The sequence below is a fragment of the Dipodomys spectabilis genome, unplaced genomic scaffold, assembly GCF_019054845.1.
Source record: "Dipodomys spectabilis isolate Male_0828 unplaced genomic scaffold, ASM1905484v1 ptg000084l, whole genome shotgun sequence".
Lineage (NCBI taxonomy): Eukaryota > Metazoa > Chordata > Mammalia > Rodentia > Heteromyidae > Dipodomys > Dipodomys spectabilis.
The window spans coordinates 4,256,430-4,265,317 of NW_024870761.1; positions in this window are offsets into that span (position 1 = coordinate 4,256,430).

Genomic DNA, 8,888 nt, shown 5'->3' on the forward strand with positions numbered 1-8,888 from the left:
CCAACCACAGTACCTGCCCTGGGTATCAAATCTCCCCTCAGCCCCACCGCTGGAGGAGACTCTCCTCCATGCCCACACACCAAAAAGGTGCACAGTGACCCTTGTGTGTATGTTTGTGTGTGTATGTATGTGTGTGTTTGTGTGTGTGTGATTGTTGGGGATAACTACCTCTCAAGGACTCAGAACATAGTACTCTTTGAGATGAGTCAGCACACAGCACACTTCAAAAAACAGCACAAAGCACCCTGTGTAAAGGACTCAGTACACAGCTCCCTTTGAAGGACTCAGCATATAGTACCCTGTGTAGAGTAGTCAGCACACAGCACACTTAGAAGGAGGGAGTCCATAGCCCACAAGATAATGGACTAAGTGCATGGCATGCTTTGGAAAACTTAACGTGTACCATTCTTTCCCAGGGACTCAGTACATAGCACCCTGTGTTAAGACCACACACAGCCCCCTTTGAAGAGCTGAGTACGTAGCACACTCTGTAAACTAGTGCACAGCACCCTTCTAAAAACTCAGCAGATAGCACAATTTTTAAGGACTCAGCACATACTACCCTGTGGAAGGACTCAGCACATACCACATTGTCAAAAGGACTCAGCACATAGCACCATTTGAAGGACAGTACAGAGCACCCTGTGTAAAGGACTGGGCACATAGCACTTGAAAAATTCACCTTATCCACCACTTCTCAAGGGCTGAGCACATAGCAGTATCATTTGGGATGAATTAACACACCGCACCTTTAGAAGGACTCAGCATACAGTAACTGTGTAATGGACATAGTGCACAGCACCTTTGGAAAAAAACAGCAGGGCCCACTCTTCTCAGGGATTCAGCACATAGCACCCTTTGGGATGACTCAGCAAACAGGACTTTTTGAGGACTCAGCACAAAACCCCCATGTCGGAAGGACCCAGCAAACAGGACCCTGTGAAGGACTCAGCACATAGCTGTATGTCACAAGTTCAGCTTTCATTAGAATTAGGATGCTTTCTTCAGTATCACCATTCTTCAGAAACACTTCACAAATCCTACTAGTTCTTATTAGCTAAACTGGGGGAGGGTCAGGTGAGGGTCTTGAACTCAAAGCTTGGGGGCCCTGTCCCTGAGTTCTTTGGTTCAATGTTAGAGCTCTAGCACTTGGAGGCACAGCTCCAATTTTTTTTTTTTTGGTTTATTCTTTGACAGGACTTATGGTGATTAGGAAGGCCAACTTGGGGTATCCATGGCCAAAGGCTCTTAGCTCAGCCTGGAGCTGACCTCTCCCTTCCTTGTGCCTCTGGGAGCTGGGCCTCCTGGAGCTCTCTTAGCCTAGGGTGGAACAGACCTGCTCTGGCATCAGCACTCAGGATGAGCAAAAGTCAGCTTGGCCCTGGTCACTTCCCCCAATTGAACTCTAGAGGATGATGACACGGGGCTGCATGTCCCGCATCTGGCCACGAGGAAGCAGGAGTCACCCACCACAGGGATTGTACCTGTGAGTTATGTTTACTCTTACTGCCCTGGGGCCCCCATCATGCTTTGAAGCCACCATGGACAGGAAAGTCCTTGAAACTCTTACATAAAATTAACCATCAAAAAGCAAGTGGGGCGGTGGCTGAAGTGGCAGAGAACTAAGCTTGAGCAAGAAAACTCAGGGATAGAGCCTAGGCCCTGAGTACACACACACACACACACACACACACACACACACACACACACACACACACCACATGCATGCAAAATCAGAGATTTCTACACTGTAATCTTTAGGTATTCTCCACGTTTTCCCCACTAAGCCTCATGGCTGTTGGCCTAGGTGTTTGATGCATACAAAACCAGCTGGCATCTTTAATTTGGGGAAACAAAATGGCTAGAAGGTCAGCCTTCCCCCATACCAGCTCCTTGATTGGGTTTTGGTCTATCCAGGCCCATTGGGGCTCCTTATACAGACTCGCCAAGATGCCTTCAAAAGGCATCACATGCTGGGCACTGGTGGCTCATGCCTGTCATCCTAGATACTCAGGAAGCTGAGATCTGGAGGATTATGGTGCCAAGCCAGCCTGGGCAGCAAAGTATATGAGACTCTTATCCTCGATGAATTATAAGAAAACAAGAAGTGTCCCTGTGGCTCAAGCAGTAGTGTCAGCCTTGAGAAAAAGAGCTCAAGGACAGTGCTCACAGACAACAACAACAAGGAGAGGCATTGCATTGGCTTTGGTATTGGTATGGGTCAAATATAATTGGAATTTTCAAGTGCTCCAAGACAAAGGAGTACCTCCTTTAGTCCTGTGTTCCTCCATCTCATCTCACACTCTAGCCTTGGCCATGCTTTGGTTAGCATGGCTCTGGCTTGACAGGAGGGCTCCAAAGAGGAAGATAGAGCAATCACCCCCACCACATCCTTCTGCCCTGCTCTCTCTGTTGCTTCTACTCTTTGCTACAGACCATCTTCCTGGAATCCATATATGAGGTCATTACCACCAACATTGTGGTGAGTGGTGTGTCTGGCCTAACTCCGGGCAGTCAGAGATGGAAGTCGGTCTGGGACTAGGAGCTTGTACCCTGTGTGTGGGCAAAAGGCAGGGCCGACATTTATTTCATCCTGAACATTGAAGAGGTGAGGAGACAGTGTAGAATCCACGTTAAGTCAGCTAAGATTGGAATTTAGAGGACCACTTGTGTGAGGTAGGCTGTGGGGCCAGGGGGCCACCGTTCTTGGTATTCCTCTCTCGAGACTCCCCCCTCCCTCTCTCATCCCTCAATGGTAGAAGAGAAACTTCAACTAAGTGGGTACAAGAGGGGGTAGGGGAGTATTTCTGTGTGAACCAGACTTGTGCTTCATATTCATCCTAGCCTCTACTTCCTATTTATCTGAGGAATGGCCATATGGTTTTGGGACGGGGGCAATCATCCTAGCTGAGAATGTGTCTTAGCTGTAGAGTGGTTGCCTAGCATGCCTGAAGCCCTGGGTTTGATTCCACACAGAAAAAGCTGGAAGGGGAGGTGGGCTCAACTGGTAGAGCACCAGCCTTGTTCAAAAAGATCTCAGGGACAGTGGCCAGGCCCTGAGCTCAAGCTCCAAGACTGGAAAAACAAATCTTTGTTGGAGGCTTTTCTTCCCTTTGAAAACAATTTATTCTTTGTGATAAGCATAACATGGGTCTCTTCCCTGGCCACCAATGGGCCATTAGATGTCCCTTGAATTTGGGCTGCTTCCCGGCAGGCTCTACCCTACCTGACCCATAGTTTACTCCCATCTTGTGGGAGATGGAGGCCTGAGAGAAGGCCACCTGCCACCTAATTCTGGTGACTGCCGAGGCTTTTGAGAGTCAATATGTCACATAGAGAGTTATCATCCACATCAGTCTACAGAAGAAAGGGAGGGAGTGTTCCTTGCCTAAGCCCTCAATCTGTAGGTAGCTCTGGATGTGGGGCATCTGCCACAGGATGTGCTCCATGGGGGAGTTATCTACGGGGTTGGAACCCCGACCTCTCCTCTAGCAGTTTCCAAGCTGTCTTGAAGTTGCAATTCTTCAAAACCTTTCTGCTCCTACCTCATTTCCCCCACCCAAGAGCCTGAGGAATCTGAAGAAATGGTGGTGGTGGGGTCTCAGCCTGTGCTGGCATCTGGAGCCCGCTGTGCATGCCTTCCCATGTGAGGACCCACAGCAGCTCCTGCAGCTCTCACTTCTCCATCTTCTCCTGGAAGAGAACAGCACACGTGCTCTGCTTTCTCCTGACACAGCTCATCCATGACAAACGTCTGCTCTTTACATACAATGAGGGACACCTCGATGGTGCGGATGTGTGCCAACAGCTGGCTACATTGATGGTGAAGCTCATCCGCTGGACTCTGGAAGTCCACTTCATCAGACAGGTCGTGGATGAAGCAGATTTTCTTCTCGGATGCCCATGTGTCCCACTTGCCATCCCCACGCCAGCTGTGGTGGCAGCTCACAGACCAGGGGGCCTGTGGCTCCAGCTCTGTCTGGCTCTGAGCTGCAGGTGGGCCGGACACCTGCAGCAGGTCTGCTGCTCCTGCAGCAGGAGTTTTCCCCTGTGGATCTCAGCCTCTGAGAGGGCTCGCAGATCCACATCCCTCTAGGTCTGGGGCATGTTTCCATCCTCTGGGATGGTCACGTCGGGGGGAGTAAACTCTTCTACTTTTCATCCCTAGGGCTCACACTTTCCACATCCTCGGGGAAAGCCAGGAAGCTCAGCTGGGCCTGCAGGCGCTCCTCCTATGGTCTGGTCACTTCCAGGCACTTGAGAGTGTCCTGCCACTTTGAGGGCACCACCTGGTCCCCCAGTTGCTCGGGCCCTGCACTTTCTTCAGCAGGTCCAGCAGCTGGGTCTGCCTCTGCAGGTACTGCTGCATGGCCTCCTTCTCAGAATTCAGCCGCTCATTGGTTGCAATGTGCTGCTCACAGGTGGCTCTGAGCACCTGCAGGTGGGCCAGGGACAGCTCCTGCTGCTCCTGCAACTCCCATGATACTTGGCTCTCTCTCTCTCCCCTCTCTCCCTCTCTCCCTCTCTCCCTCTCTCTCTCTCTCTCTCTCTCTCTCTCTCTCTCTCTCTCTCTCTCTCTCTCTCTCTCTCTCTCTCTTCCACCTGTTTCCATTCCTCTATCTTCTCCTCTGAATGGTCTAGTTGTTCCCACAGGTATTTCTTCACCTGTTGCTCTGAGTCTAGGATGCTGGTGAACTCCTCCTTCTCACCACTCGCTCTGTGGAGAGTCTCCCACAGCAGGGTCAGCTCTTCCTTTGGCTAGAGATCACACACACAAACATGCACCTTGTGGGGTCTAGGGTATCTCCTGCAGATCCTTGGCCTTATCCTCCAGTCTCTGCAGTTGCTCCTGTTGCTCTGTGTTCTGAAGACAGAGCTTCTGGTTTTCCTGGACCTGGATGTGAACTTGTTACTCCAGTTTTTTCAACTCCATCTGTGTGCAGTAGGCATAGGCGTGCAACTGCAGCTCCACCTGAGATGGTCCTGCGGGGAGCCATGGCTCTGCCAGCTTCTTTCTCAGTTCCCCCAGCTCATTCTTCAGCACCTGCCTCCCCCTTCTCTCCTTCTCCTATGTCAGTTGGTTCACCTGCACGGTCAGCCACCGAGTCTCCTCTTCCCATGTGGACCTCTCAATGCTCAGTTCCTCTGTGAATGTGTCTCTCACCAGACTTGCTGAGGTCACCATCAAGCTCAGGTTGTCCAGTAGACTCTTCAGTAACTCATGCCCCACCAGCACTAGTTGGAACTTGCAGATTTTGTTCTTCTAGTGCTGTTCTGTGTCCAGAGAACTTCCATCTTCTCCTGCAACTCTGTGTTCACTTGCTGCAGGTCATCGAAGCTTCTGGTCTTTTCCTCAAGCTGAAGGGTCACATCATTCAGCCATTCAAAGAACATTTCGGTCTCCTTCTGTGCAGCAGTGACCACAGAAGACACCATATCCAGCTCTGCCACACAACGCTCTGCGGCCTGCAGGTGGCTGATAAGAGCTTCGTGCTCCATTTATCTGTCATTGGCCACCTGCTTCACTTGGGCCGGTGCAGATTGTAAATCTCTTTCTGCTGAAACCAACCTCTGTATGGGTGATTTGTGGATCTCTAACTCTGTTTGTGGTGCTTCATGCACCTGGGCTATCTTCTACCTCTCTGTCTTTTCCTGCTTCAGTGGTAGAATCTTGGCACTGAGTGCCTGGTTTCTTCTTTTGCTGCAGTCCAGGGAGGGCACCACATGTCACTAGCACCTCTGCAGATACTTGATGGTATCAGGAACCTTGACACTCTGGCCCCTGGTGACTGTGACTGTGTCCAAAGGCAGGGAAGGCACACAGTCTGCATCACCTTTGGCCAGACCCTCTGTTGAATCACGCTTCCCAGTGGTGTTTGTCTTGGGGATCCCACCCTTTTTTGTGTTCTTTGTTTTCTTGAATGTTGCAGGTCTGATGGGAGGATTCCTTTGCTGGTGTTCTGGAAGTAGTTTCTTGCCTGTAGCTCTTCCACGGAGTCTTGTTGTATCAGACATCTGAGCGCTGGGATGGGAAAGATGGGCTGGCCATGTTCCCAGGCTCTGGGAAATCCTCTATTCTCTCACTATCTGACTAGGACATCAATTTTCCACTCTACTCCAAAGTCGCCTCATGTCTCATGCTCACCACTCAGCCACCTCTACCTTCCTCAACAGCTGGCGGTAGTGTCAACCACCAAAGGGAATCCTGGTGCTGGGCATCATGGAATGTGGGTGTGGCCACCATTCTTGTATCCCATTGGTCAGAAAGAAACATGAAAGAATGGGGGTGTGGCCGGAATCCTGTGATGCAGGCAGCATGAGTGGCAGCTCCCCCAGCCCCTTTCCAGGGAACTCGGTCCAATCCAGTTGGGGACAAGAGGGTGAGCTTCTTTAGCTGGATGCCTGCACATATTGTTGTGTATGTCTGTTTGTTGCCAGTCCAGAACCTTGAACTCAGGATCTGGGCACAGTCCATGAGCTGCTTTTGCTTTGGCTAGCCCTCTACCACTGTAGACATATGGTTCTATTTCTGGCTTTTTTGGCACTGAAGGTGGACATGGGTCTCAAGGACGTTCCTCCCTAGGGTGACTTTGACTATGATCCTCCTATCACAACCTTGTAAGTATCAAGAGGACTGCTGAGAGCCACTGGTGACTGCCTAATCACTGGTCTTGCTGATGTTCTTGGACAGACCGGTGAGTTTCCTATCCTCAGGTTTAAGTGGTGGGAGATGGAGCCTATAGTTCGAATCCTGGTCCTGCCATCTCCAAATGGCAGAAGATCCTAAGAAACTCATTCCTGTCCGATTGAATACCAGTGGAATGTGATGTATGTCATGATTGAATGGGCTGTTCTTGAATGATTCTAGGATAAAATTATACACCATTATATTATAGGACACTGATCAATTTTAATTAATACTTCATGAATCATTTAAACAATCACATTCATTAAATGGAGGCATAATGAAATACCTAAGAATTGGGCATCACATAGTATAGAGATGCCATTTTTCTGCCAGGACATTCTTTAGTTAATTAGTATATACGATTTTCTGAATGTAGTTTGGTATATGAAACTAGGATATATTATACCTGACCTGAAAATCAATTATTCAAACAGTTTTTATCAGAAATGCTTATATTCAAATGTAGAGGGTAATCCAAATTATGTATATTTGAAGACAATGCTTGGTTAGTCCTCTTCTAACATTACCCATTCCTTTCTTGAAAACAATACACATTGCAAGGAAATGCTTAGAATGTTTTGGAGAAATTGATTGACTTCAAACCGTGAGTTACTCTATGCTGAATTTTGTTTACTTTATATTCAGAAAAGCCAAATTCGTACTTTATTATTTTCCTTAGGCTTTATACTCAAATTTAATCTCTAATCGGTGACAAATAAAGATATGTTTTTTAACAGTAGCCAAATTGAGGCTGAGGAATCTAGGTACAATGATATTCATGCAGATAGGCCTCAACAGTCATGAGACCCTGATATCAAAATGTTAACCAGTGCTTACTGGTGTCATGCTTATGAGATTTTGTGTATTATAAACAGTGGTTATTAGAATTTTTTTGTAATCAACATCATTTCATGGGTTAGGAACTGAAGTGAGACATTATACTCAGAACAAAATATAACGAGGCATTCAAAATTAGTTACTAAGATATACATCATGTAACACAATGATTTAAAAATGCAAGCTAAAGGGGGCTGGGAAGGTGGCTCAGTGGTAGAGCACTTGCCTTGCATGCCTGAGGCCCTGGGTTCGATTCCTCAACACCACATAAGCAAAAAGAAAAAAGCCGGAAGTGGCGCTCTGGCTCAAATGGTAGAGCACTAGCCTTGAGCTGAAGAGCTCAGGGACAGTGCCCAGGCCCAGAGTTCAGGCCCCACGACCGGACCCCCCAAAAAAATGCAAGCTAAAGCAAATAATTTATGAAAAAAAAATCAACATTTACAATAATACAGAATCAGTATGACTGATTTTTCTTTTACCTCAGTTGCAATACGGCTTACATGATGACTTTTCTAGTTATAGGTTTAGTTAGGTCTTGATATTTAGTTGGAGAAGTTCTTTCATATATTCATTTGTCAGCTCAAAGAGGAAATGAATTCCTTGCCAGAGTCAACACCCATAATTATTTTCCAGATGTATACTGATACTTTGCCAAAGTTTCAAATCTACATGAATAACTTAGATCTTTTTTGGATCTATATAAATAGATATGCAATTTTTTCATTACTAGAAAGATTTTGATTACCATTTATTAAACTATTATTTTCCAGAATCTACTTCTCTCTTTTCATGAAATTTTTAATTTCCTTCATATCATTTGTTGATGTTTTCCTTTAGATAAGCCACATTCAGTCTTCTACAAAGTGTAATTTGGAGTAGTTTAAAATTATGTACACTCATGTACAATGCTAAGATTCTACTATTTGCACATTTTTTCTTGTTAAATCAGTAGGAATTAGTTCTCAATATGGATACTATTGGAGTTATTCATTACATTTCTGAATTTTTTAAGTATGTCATGATTTTGTTATCTTATTCTTTTAAATATGTGCAGATCTCACTCCACATACATTCCCATTTGTTTTAAACCATTTGATCCATTCAAGGGATTTGCTATATTAGGTTCATCTAGATGAATTTAATTATAAATTAACAACCGTATTTCTGAGACACAGTTATCTTTATGGCTCTACGCTACGTTAACATGCATTTGAGGGTTTTTTGCTTAAAAAAACTGGGCAAAACATGCTTTTGTTCCTGCGGGAGTTCTACTTTGTTGGTTGTTTTTCCAGTTGTGACTTCAACATATGTGTGCATTTTATTTCAATTGTTTTGTGTCTATATTTTGTTTCCTAACAGAAAG